Source organism: Lotus japonicus, chromosome 3 (assembly GCF_012489685.1).
Source record: "Lotus japonicus ecotype B-129 chromosome 3, LjGifu_v1.2".
Taxonomy (NCBI): Eukaryota; Viridiplantae; Streptophyta; class Magnoliopsida; order Fabales; family Fabaceae; genus Lotus; species Lotus japonicus.
In genome coordinates this window covers 68,005,155-68,018,639 of record NC_080043.1, presented here as the reverse complement: position 1 = coordinate 68,018,639, position 13,485 = coordinate 68,005,155, and positions in this window count along the sequence as shown.

The following is a 13,485-nucleotide window of genomic DNA, read 5'->3' as shown; positions in this document are numbered from 1 at the left end:
AGCATTGTCCTAAGGATTCTTATCCTTTACCGAATATTGATAAGCTTGTGGATAGGGCGTCTGGATTCGGAATGCTTAGCCTCATGGATGCATATTCAGGGTATCATCATATAAGAATGTATCAGCCAGACGAAGAGAAGACAGCTTTTATGACAAATCAGACGAACTATTGTTATCAGACTATGCCGTTTGGGCTGAAGAATGCGGGAGCAACATACCAAAGGTTGATGGATAAGGTGTTTGACAAGCAGGTGGGGCGGAACATGGAGATTTATGTAGATGACATGGTGGTCAAGTCAGAGGAAATGATGACACACTGTTCTGATCTCGAAGAGGCATTTGGCGAGCTAAGAAAGCATAACATGAGACTTAACCCAGAAAAATGTTCGTTTGGAATTCAAAGTGGAAAGTTTTTGGGCTTCATGATCACAAAGAGAGGAATTGAGGCGAATCCTGATAAGTGTAAGGCGATACTTGATATGCAGAGTCCAACCTCAGTTAAAGATGTGCAAAAATTAACGGGAAGGATAGCAGCTTTGTCCAGGTTTCTTCCGTGTTCTGGGGAAAAATCAGCACCATTCTTTCAATGTTTAAGTAAGAACAAAACTTTTCAGTGGACTGAAGAATGTGAAAAGGCGTTCAAAAGTTTGAAGGATCATTTGTCCAGCCCACCAATTTTAGCCAAACCAATTCCAGGTATTTCATTGTCAATGTTTATTTCCATATCTGATAATGCAGTTAGTTCAGTTTTGTTGCAAGAGAATAAAGATGATATGAGGATCATATATTTTGTGAGTCATGCTCTTCAAGGAGCCGAGGTTAGATACTAGAAAATTGAAAAGGCTGCATTAGCTTTAATTATATCCGCCAGGAAATTAAGACCTTATTTTCAAGGCTTTCCAATTGTGGTAAAAACTGACTTGCCACTTCGCCAAGTTTTACAAAAGCCTGATCTGGCTGGAAGAATGGTTTCCTAGGCTGTTGAGTTGTCAGAATTTGAAATCACTTTTGACAGGAAAGGTTTGGTTAAAGCACAGGTATTGGTAGATTTTGTCAATGAAATGTCTTCCAGTGAGAAAACTATGAAAATTGGAGAATGGAGTTTGTCTGTGGATGGTTCATCCAATGTCAAGGGAAGTGGAGCCGGAATAATCCTAGAAGGACCAGGAGGCGTGACAGTCGAGCAGTCACTCAAGTTTGACTTCAAAGCAAGTAATAATCAGGCAGAGTACGAAGCTATAATTGCAGGTTTGAAGTTGGCGATCGAGATGGGGGTCAAGAGCATAATGATTAAAACAGATTCTCAAATAGTTTCCAGGCAAATTCAGGGTGAATATCAGGCGAGGGACGCACAACTGACTAAGTATTTACTGAAAGCTCAAGGATTGATAAAGCAGATAGGCACAGTGCAGGTCAATTATGTTCCGAGGGAAGAAAATACAAGGGCGGATATTCTGTCAAAGCTAGCAAGCACCAAGAAGCCGGGGAACAATAAGTCAGTCATCCAGGAGGTTTTAAACAACCCAAGTATCGAAGAGGAAGAGACAATGATGGTGTTGACTGTAGCAGATTCAGATTGGATTGGGCGCATCAAAAAGTGTTTGGAAGCAGAAGGCTCTGACGTGCTGACATTTTCTAAAGATAAAGTTCGCGAGGCAAGTCGTTACACATTGCTGGGCGATCAATTGTACAGAAGAGGGATTGGAGTGCTTTTATTGAGATGTGTCTCTAAAGATGAGGCGGAAAGAATCATGTTTGAAGTTCATGAAGGTGTGTGTGCAAGTCATGTGGGAGGCAGATCTTTGGCGGCGAAAGTGCTCAGAGCAGGTTTCTATTGGCCAACTTTAAGAGGGGACTGTATGGAATATGTGAAGAAGTGTGAAAAATGTCAATTACATAGGGCGCCACCTGAAACTCTTAGTTCAATGAGTTCATCGTGGCCATTTGCAATGTGGGGAGTGGATATTCTGGGACCGTTTACTCCAGCAGGTTCTCAGATTAGATTTATTTTGGTTGCGGTAGACTACTTCACTAAGTGGGTTGAGGCGGAATCAATGGCGAAGATAACAGCAGAAAAAGTCAGAAAGTTTTATTGGAGAAAATTGGTTTGCAGGTTTGGCGTGCCAGCAACTATCGTCTCAGACAATGGAACACAGTTTACTAGCAGGAGTGTGAAGAATTTTTGTACAGAAATGGGAATTGAAATGCGCTTCGCCTCAGTCGAGCACCCTCAGACAAATGGTCAAGTAGAGTCAGCGAATAAAGTCATTCTCAATGGAATTAGGAAGCGGCTAGGCGAAGCTAAAGGATTGTGGGCTGAAGAGTTGATCACGGTAATTTGGGCGTACAATACTACTCCTCAATCAACTACTGGCGAATCACCTTTCAAGTTGACTTACGGGGTAGATGCTATGATCCCAGCAGAATTGCAAGATGTAACTTTCAGGGTGGCAACTTATAATGAAGACCAGAACGACATGAATAGATTGGTTGATCTCAATTTGGCAGAGGAAATGCAAGCAGAAGTTCGCCTGAGGCAAGCAATGGTAAAACAGAGGTCGGAAAGGCGATACAATTCCAGAGTGGTTCCGAGGCAAATGAAAGTGGGTGATTTGGTGCTGCGTAGAAAGGCAAAGGGACCTGATGATTCGAAGTTATCACCTAATTGGGAAGGACCTTACAGGATTCTGCGAGAGCTTGGTCAAGGGGAGTATCATTTGGAGGAATTATCTGGGCGAAGGGTCCCAAGAGCTTGGAACGCACAGCATCTCCGTTACTATTACAGTTGAAGTGCAGGGTGATCGTCCAGTTTGCTTTGTGTTGTACAGTTTGGTTCAGTCTATGTGTGTCTGAGTCTATGTTTCGTTGTTTCAGTTTGTGTGTGTTGAAGACTACGTTTGTTCTTTGTATCGTTTAAGACTATGTTTGTTGTGTAGGACTAAATTTGATGCACTCTTTTCTCTACCCCAGGCGGGAGAGTTTTTAACGAGGCATCAACTATTAATGAATAACAGGTATGCACTCTTTTCTCTACCCCAGGCGGGAGAGTTTTTAACGAGGCATAACCTTTTTAAAGTGATCAAGGGCGTATCATTTTATTTATTTCCTTTACCCATAGCGGAAACTTATCAGCTAAGGTCTATCAATTGGGCGACGTCAGACAATTGAGAAAAGAGTAAGTCTCTTAGAACAAGAGCATCCGACCACGAATTCATAAGCACAGCCTTAAATTGGATTTAAGCTTGTCCAAACTAAGCACAAGTCTCCACGCGAGCATACTAATGAAATCAAATATCGTGACTTTGATTTCCATGAATAACTATGTCAAAAATGAAAAATTTGACTAAGTTATGTACACAAAGGCCTTATGATTCCAAAGTAGTTGATTAAGTTTAAACTTTACAACATTTAAGAGATTCACTCAAGGGTATTTTACTATGTACGGTAAAATGTGAGGGTAACGTGCTCAACTAAATGATGAAGGTGGATCGATTTTGGTGAAAGGTTAGTAAATGACATTTATGTTAAGTTATATTTTGAAGCTATTATGCTTATATTTTGAAGTTATATGATAACTTGGATAACTAAGTAAAGTTATGCTTATATTTTCAAGTTATATGATAACTTGGATGACTAAGTAAAGTTATGCTCAGTCATAGAATTAGTTATTGTGATAGTTGTTTAGGTGAATAAGGGATAGTGTTATTACAGAAGTTATTCATAGAGTATGGATAGGAATGGAGATATATTAAGTGTAGAAATTATGAAAGAATTTTTAAGTGTTGAAGCTATTTAAGAAAGATGCAGAGCCATTAAATTATGAAATTTGCGGATGTTGATGTATAGAAAACATATCACATTAATAGTAGTTAATATTAATAAACATTACATGATACCTTAGGACAAACCACGGAGCTAATCGCTCAACACTTACAAATATAAGGACAAAACATAGGCAAGTTTAAACTAACTTAGGAAATAAAAGAAAACTAAAACTTAGGAAATAAAAGAAAACTAAAGGATAGATTAATGCAGTAACCATGCTTAAATAGAGGTAGAACTAATGGTTTTCTCCTTCGCCTTCTTTGTTGTTGGCGTTTCCATCTTCTTCATTTTTATCTCCTTCATCTTCTTCTTCTGCTTCCTCATTGCCAGTATCAGGGCTGATCAACTTGCCATCAACAATCCTAGCATAAGGATCGGAACCGGCAAGGTTGATGGCAACTTGAGGATTTAGGAAAAGAATCTGTTCTTTGGCTTTTAAAAATCCAGCTTCAAATTGATCAAGGACGGAATTCTTCAGTTCAGAAATTTCTGAATGTAACTTAGAATTTTCATTCTTCAATTCAGAGTTTGCGGAATTCAGATGAGTGACTTCCGCCTTGGATTTCGTGAGTTCTTCTTCCTTAGCTTTCTAGGTGGCGTTCAAATCTTCAGCATGTTTCTTCAAGTGTTCATTTTCCAGGGCCAAATCTGCGGCCTTCTTCTCATTCACTTTGTTGGCAGAATCCAACAATTTCATAGTAGCCTTCATCTTTAGGATTTCCCTTTCTTTCTCTTCTAGTTGTTTGGCGGAATTAATCCCGTCAAAGCCAGCGGTCTCCAGGTCAACCATTTTTGAAATAGCCGCGATTTCAAGTCCTTTTGTCATGATGGCTTGGCAGGCCTCCTTTAATCCGATCTTTTTGATTTTTTCCCGGTCCGCCTCAAACACCAAATTCGTTTCCACCAGCGAATTAAAGTCAGTCTTGGAATCCCATAGTGAGGTTACCTCTTCAGAAGTGAGTTCTTCAAATTCCTTCAGCAAGCTTTTCCATGTCGGGGGCGGAGCGCTTGAAGACCCACCTTTGTGTGCCACATTTTGAGGATTACCCTTCACCATGAATTTCTCCATTGAGGGATGAGAAGAGTTTTTCCCTTTGGTTGATTCGGGTGTTTCATTCTTTCTCTTCTTCTTTTGAGGGCGATTCGACTCGATGTCTGAATGACTAGCATCAGCGTCTATCAAAGTTTTCGCCGGGTTTCTTTTTTCCCTTGCAGCTTGTTGTTCCCGACGGAATCGGAGGATATCATCATCAGCGAGGCGAGTCATTTTAGCTGAAACAGAATAGTAAGGTTAGACACAAAATCAACACTTGAAATACAAAGACGTTGAAATTTCAGAGTCTTACCCACATATTCACCCAATCTGTTTTCATAATGGGCATCTAGAAATTCAGTGAGATTCAAATCAATGCTAGATAGAAAGGTGCAATCCACCATTTCCTCAGGGGTAAGGGAATCATCAGGAAGTTTGATGATAGCTTCATAACGCGTGGTCCAGTAGAAGGGGAACTTTGGGCTTCCATCGTTGAAATAAAATACATCCTTGCACTTCTCGGTTTCGTTTAGCCTAAAGAATTTCCCTTTGAATTGTTTGTAGTGACTTCTAAACAAGGTAAATAAGTCTTTTCCCCTAGCGGCGGCTAAAGAAAGATATTCGCCTTTTATGCTTCTACTACTGGTTTCAAAGAAGTAGAAAAATCTATTGCTAGTGGGTTCGATACCTAACACTTGACACAGAAGTTCGAACGCCCTGAGGTATGCCCAACTATTACAGTGAAGTTGTGTCGGGGCAACATTCAGTAAAGTTAAGATGGAGCAAGTAAAATCTGAGAGAGGGAGTTTATATTTTAGGTCAGAGAAGATATTTTCAAAGAAATAGGTGTGGTTTTTTCCGTTAAGGTCAGGAGCCCCAAAACAACAAGGTTCAGTAGGTAAACAGGGGACTATGTCAAGGTACACATCTTGGCCGTCAGAATGAAAAGTATTTTCAGTGATTAAATCCATTATAGTTTTAACATTGCAGAATTTGGTAAACCTAGTTTTGACTTTGCTAGTGACCCACATATCGACTGCAATGGAGGAAGTTTTAGAAGCCTTAGAGACTTTACGGGTGCGTTTTGCATCCATTTTGAAAAGAAGTCCTGAAATTATAAAGGATTCAGGAGTTATGAAATATAGAGGGGTAAAATTTGAGTTTGAGTTGCGGAGAAGAGTAGATTTTAAGATTGATTTGGATAAAACAAGAAGATGAAGAGGGTAAAGTTTTTAGATGAAATATTTAGTGTAGAAAGAAGGAAAAATTTCATGAGTAGATTGAGTGAGGAGTGCTTACTAGTGAAAAAGATGTGATGAACTTGGCTAATCTGGAGGAGTTCTGGCAATGTGGAAGAACACTTGTAGGTAAATGCAAGAAACTTTGTAATTGCAGAAGGATAGTAAAATTTTGAAATGAGAGAGTGAAATGGTTTAGGGTAAAAAGGACTGCTATATATAGAGAAATGGCAGAAGATGAAAAGGTGTGTTGAAAGGGTGTGGTGAAAAGCACTTAAGGCAAACGGCGAGCATGCGCGTGGTTTGTGTGAATTCACGCGTTCATTCAAGCCACACATTCGAATTCATCTAGGCGGTGAATCAGCGCGCCATAGAGAGGCGACGCTTGGTAAAAGGGTAACGTTTGAACGGAGAGTGACGTCAGTTAGCAGGTATACGCGTCGTTTCGAAGGGGTAGAGTCGTTTCAGAGAAAAGCTACATTATGAGTGGGTTTTAAATGCACATCTCAATTAATGCGAATAGCATAGCCTAGGTAGACTTTATGCATTGTAAGTTTCAAGATATCTGTGGTATATTTGTGATGATTGTAGCAGGTACAAAAATCCGGAAAGAGATTGATTTCGTGCACAGTGATTGAGGTGATGAGTGAAGTGTCATCTAGACATCACGTGCCACACAGAAAGAGTTATCCTTATAATGATTGGCCTAATATTGTTTACATTGTGGTTAGCCTTATTTTGTTGAAGCCTGTGCGCTCATAAATTTATTCACATTGTACACGGGCGCACCAGAAGTTGTGGGCCTGAATAAGACACTATCGTTTTAGTTCTAAAACATCAGTGTCTTGTGGGCATGTGGACTGATATGGGCGGACCGGATCATTTTACTTTGGGCTTATTATTATCATGTAACAAATGGGTCGGGCAACCCATGGTCCAGCCGGGCCAAAACCCAAGCTATAAATAAAAGAGGATCGCCCAAGCAGCGGGGACCTATCATTTTACGCAATTTTCTTAGTTTTTCACTTACTTCGTTTGCTCTCAGTTTGGTTAGCCCACGTTTAAGGTTCTATACCGGAACACTGGCTAAGTACTGTACCCATGTTGTGAGGGGTTGTTTCTCAACGTAAGGGAGAGTTTCTAGACGTGCAAGAAGTATTAGGTGAGGCACGTACGTGAGGTACTTTAGTGAATGTTTTAATCAGGTCCATTTATTTAAATCTAATGGCTGAGAATCATTCTCTCATATATATGGGGAATATATATATATATATATATATAGGGGATGTGTCATATGAGAAAGCAATTCTTATATGAGAAAGATGAGAATAATTTTCAACCTTTAGATTTAAGATAAGGTTGAGATTAAAAGATTCAATTAAATGAGTCACGTGCCTTGTTTTGTAATGTTAATCTCACACAACTTCTCTTGCTACTGTCAAACGTGAAGCCCATCACGTTCTAAATCCCTATTCTCTGACCGTCAACTTGCTAATTGCTACCATTGAGCCACCTTGCTAAACCCACTTCGATTACTACCCCACCCGAAGACCAAAACCCTTTGTTGTGGGCACCTCAGATTACATCAGTTCGCCGCTGCAAATCGTAGAGTTGGGAGTCTTACAACATATTCTTGTCTCTGGGTATTTAAATTGGAGGCTTTTTCAAGCAGTGATTTAAAAATTGGAAACACAATACATAATTAAAATATCACAACGTGAATGGAATGACAAAATTGTGTTGTGTGGCGATGGGAGAAGGCTGAATTGCGGGAATTTGGTTTGGCACCCCACCTATTGGGTTTCGCACCCCACTTTATTAAAAACGGGAATTTAAATTCCGATTTTAATACGAAAAAAACGGAAATTAAAAAACCGTTATGTATTTTAGCATATGTGACACATTTTCAACCGTTCATTGCATATAAAAAACAAATCGGAATTTTAAATTCCGTTTTGAAAACGGAAATTAAATTTCCGTATTGAATACATGGGGTGTCAAACCCAATAGGTGGGGTGTCAAACCCAAATCCCCTGAATTGCGCGAGGGGGTAATTGGTGGTGGAGGAGGGCCAAAGTCTGGCACGTGACTCATTTAATTGAGTCTTTAGATCTCAGCCACTAATTTTAAATCTAAAGGCTAATAATTGTTCTCATCTTTCTTACCTAAGGATTGCTTTCTCATGTGATACATTCCCTATATATATATATTTTTTTTAGATAAGCCAAATTTTGTATTGAAATGGAAGTACAAGGGGTACTTCAAACCCAATACAATAGAGAACAAAGTAAAGAGCAACATATAACAAAATTAAACTGACAGCAAAGCAAATAAAATCCCCTAATATCAACTACCCAACACCCAGCGAACAACACCAAAATGCATCAGGTTGGAAACAGGTGGGGAAACATGAACTAATGACACCCAAAAACCAAAAGCCAACTACAAAGAACGGATGCAAGAGACAGGCTCAGTACTCCATTCAAACATTGAATAAGAAAAACCCTTTAAATTAGCAGAATTCCATTGCCACGACCTCCATCTTATTAATTCCAAAACTGATGCCATGCAAAATCCCTCACCTCGGAAAACAATTCCATTACGTGCCACCCAAATTGACCAAATACATGCCAACCAAATCGTGATCAGGCCACAACGCTGCTTCAATGAGCCTCCAAAATCAAACTGAAGAAAATGGTCCTTAGGAATAATTGGTAAAGCTGTATGAAACCCAATCCATCTATAACAAGCTCGCCAGATGTCCATGGATACAGTACATGAGAATAGGAGATGAGTAGTTGTTTCCAAATACCCTCCACAAAGTTTACAAACCGCAGCACCATCCTGTAAGACAACACCACGCCTGACCAGATTAGCACATGTAGGGACACGGTCCAGCAGACACCGCCAAGCAAAAGCTTTGACAGTTGAAGGTGCATGGGAGCGCCATATAATCTCAAAAGCAGGATCAGATGGGTCAAGAGAAGGCTCCTGTAAAAACAAGTAAGCAGAATGCACAGAGTAAACCCCATCTGAACTCGGAAGCCAAACCCACGAATCCCGAGCACCCCCCTGAAGATTGCAGTTAGAAATCACTTGAAGCATTGCGGCTAGCCATCCCTGCTCCCGCCCTTGTAGCTGTCTGCGCCACAAAAAATCCCACTGCCACTGATTTTGAACCCAGATACCACAATCAGAAATATACCTTTGCTTCATTCTGGATAAATTAAACAGCCTAGGAAATTGCTCACGGAGGACACCACCCCCACTCCAATTTTCCAACCAAAACTTTGTACTATCTCCCCCACGAACTATTTTCTGAGTTCCCTCATGAAACCAGTCAATCTCTTCAAAACAACAAGCCTCATGAATATTCCGCCACCACGATGAAACTATTCTAGTAAGATCCTCCCCATACTTTGCACGGATCACTTGGCACCAAAGAGCTTGCTTTTCCGTACGCCATCGCCAAAGCCACTTACCCAACAAGGATCTATTGAAGAGGTCAAGATCCTTTATACCCAATCCTCCAACATCTTTAGGTTGACAGACATCAAGCCATTTCACCCAAGCAATCCTTTTCCCACCGTCACTAGCACCCCACAAAAAATCCCTCATTATCCTATTGCAAACCTTCACAACACAGGCAGGGATCCGGAAAAAAGATAGGAAAAATAGAGGCAATGCTGACAAAACGCTTTGGATCAAGCAAATCCTACCACCAAAAGAAATCAGCTTTTGCTTCCATAAAGCTAGCCTATTGCGCATCTTTTTAATTACTGGCTCCCAAGTCTTCAAGCAACTTGCCCGAGCACCCACGGGAATCCCCAAGTAAACAAAAGGAATAGTCATAACTTTGCAGTTAAGAAAAGATGCAAATTGATGTGCTACCCCAGTCTCAATTACAATAGCAGCTAACTTACTTTTATGGAAATTTACCTTCAAACCAGATACTAGCTCAAAACAGCGAAGAATGCATTTCAAAGATACCAAATTCTGAATAGTTGCCTCACCCAAGAAAATAGTATCATCTGCAAACTGCAACAACGACACCTCAAGGCCCGTATCCGCACCCACTTTAACACCCTTGAATTTGCTCAACCTGACTGAATTCTGAAATAAACCATTCAGACCCTCAGCTACAAACAGAAACAGGAACGGTGCCAAGGGATCCCCTTGCCGGAGACCCCTCTCCATTTTGAACTCACCAGTTGGACTACCATTTACAAGCACTGAAACAGAAGCTGATCTCAGACATCCCATAATCCAACTTATCCATTTAGAGCAAAAATTCATTCTACCCATCATGTATTCCAAAAAGCTCCAATCCACAGTGTCATAAGCCTTTTCATAATCAACTTTGAAAATAATACTTGGCTGTTTTTTTCGTTTAACTTCATGAATTACGTCATTGAGGACTACAACACTATCCAGCATATTCCGGTTACCCACAAACGCAAACTGACGCTCATCAATTACCTTCCCAACAACTGTACTCAATCTAGTAGCAAGCAGTTTGGATATTACCTTATAAATGCAGCCAATTAGAGAAATAGGCCTAAACTCATTAAGAGCTTGAGAAGAATTGACCTTCGGAATTAACACAATGAAAGAAGCATTACAACCGCGAGACCAAGCTCCCCTACGCCAGAATTCCCTCACAGCCTTGATCACATCGCCTTTCAACACATCCCAAAACTGTTTGATAAACCGGAAATTAAAGCCATCTGGACCGGGGCTTTTATTTCCTCCACAAGCCCAAACAGCATCTTTAATCTCCACCTCATCCATAGGACCAATCAGAATAGAATTATCACTGTCAGACAAGGTTTTAAATGGAACACCCTCAGGCCTCGGCCTATCCCACACATCTGATTTAAATTTGGCCTCAAAGAAGCTTTCCACTGCTGCTTTTACCCGAGATGGGTCCTCCTCCCAGACACCCTCAACCCAAAGACCAACAATGGAATTTGTTCTTCTCTTCCAGTTTATAGTTGAATGGAAAAACCCCGAGTTCTGATCGCCTTCTGCTAACCACCTGGAACGAGCCTTCTAACACAATAGTGACTCATGGTGACGCAAAACAGTCAAAAAATCAGAAAGAAGACTCTCTCTCGTCGCCACCTCTTCCTGGGACAGCCCTGTTTCTTCCTCCTTGACATCAAGGATGTTGATTTAATATTTGAAAGAAGTAGGCCTGATAGTAATTTTTTGTTGAGTGTTTTACGAATTTTGTATTTGTAAAATATCTTTTATATAATTTAGTATTCGGAATTGACCTTCCGAAAATAAAATAAAAATATATACTTCTGGAAAAAAAAAAAAAAAGAAGCTACCAGAAATTGAACTTTTGAATATGTGATGAATAAGACTTAAGAAACATAAACTTCTGAAAGTAAAAAAGTTTACACTTCTTAGACTTGAACATGTGTGGAAGTAAAAAAAGTTATACTACTAGAAGCTGAAATTCCAACAATAAAAAAAACTTCCGAACTTCCAGAAGTATTAAAATATCTTGTGAATTACTCCAGGAGTACATTTTTGAAACTCTATTTCGAAAGAAAAAATAAATTCACTTTTTCAAAAGTAAAATACTAAAACCTGTAATCACTAAAGCAAAATTCCTGACAGACGTACGGTACAATTTAGTGTCGAATTTGCTCTCCAAAATTAACACAACTATACATCATAATCTGAACGTGTGAGAACCACTACAACAATACTCTTCTTTTTTTTTATAAGCAATTTGAAATTATATTGAAGAGAAGTACAAGGGGTACTTCAACCCAATACAAGAGAAGAAGAGAAAGATGAAAGAAAGAAAGAGTAGACTAAATGTAACTATAAACAGTTACAAAACTGAGAACCTACACACCCCACAATCCCACCCAAGTCCATTGGAAAATGATTTTAGAGAGGAAGCCTCATTAAAACCTTACTAGAAAAAACCCCCTTGGAAAAACCTAGTAAGGAAAAAGAGTACTCACACTCTAAAACCGAAACAGAATTTCCAATGAACAGCCCACAGTAACCACGCCTTGGAGCCACCTTCAAAACAGCAACAGTGCACACGCAGGGAGCTCCATTGAAAACGTTCCTTCAGCTTCATGTGATTGAATTCTTACTACAGAAGAGTATTATTATTATTTAACAATACTCTTCTTTAGTAAGAATTCAATCACATGAAGCTGAAGGAACGTTTTCAATGGAAACCGTTTTCCAAATCGAAGCCAATAAATACAACGTTAAAGGCAATAAGAAACACTTTGAAAAACAAAGCAAACTGATGTATGGAGTTAAAGATAGGAACTTAATGGTGGAAAGTGGAAATAAGCAAATGAAGCACTATTCAAATTAGAGTAACCGATGTAACAAAAAAAAATTAGAGTAACCGTACAATTCAATTTAGAGTAATTTTATATATAGATTGAAATTACTTGGGCCATTAATCCTTCAACTTGAACTTCTGAAAACTTTTTTTCCTGTGAATTACATGATCTTTTTCAAATTCATGTTCCAGAAATTAAAAAATTCACACTTCCATGAGTCGAAATTTCAAAAACTAAAAAATTAGCCATATAACTTGCAAAAAAATGAATAAGGGTTTTCAGGAAGAAAACATTTTAGAATGTGCAAAAAGTAAGCTCGCAGTGTTTTAAAACTCAGCCTAAATCGGTTAGTCAAACCGATCCGATCGGAACTCGATCACCTGATCAGTTGAAGTCAACTGTTGGCCGGATCAATTGTGCAATAAACCAAATTAACTCAATATGACTTGACTAATTTTCAGTTGAACTGTCGGTCACCCTCTTTATTAAAAGTAGGAAATGTTAGACGCTTAAAATCAATAATGTTTCCTTCACACCTCTCTTTGAGGTGGAGAGAGGTGGAATGAGGAGAGAGATAAGAAGAAAAGAAAAAGTAAGAGAGAGAAAGTATTAGATGTGATATATATGATAGTAAGAGAGAGATAGAAATAAAAAGAGGTGGAAATTGAGTGTTTAAAAATGAGGTGTGTATATACCATTATTGCTTAAAAATGTTTAAAAAGTTCCTTAAACTTGGCTCGTACTTGCACCCACTGCTCTAAGCAATGCCTCTTATACTACACCACAGTGACGGATACAAGTAGCGAAGTGTGTAGGCAAGTGCCCTCACTTGAATTTGAAAAAATACATTAAAAAAAATTTGAGTAGTAAAAGTATGTAGTTTTTTATAATTCCTTTGATCAAAATTGCCCTCACTAAATTTGAGTAGTAAAAGTATGTGATTTTCAATGACTCATTTGATAAAAATTGCCTTCACTTGTGTCTTACATTGCTTAAAGTTGTACACAAATTGAGTATCTTTTCATTTGTTGTTTCTTGAGTATTGTCCGTGAGATATTAC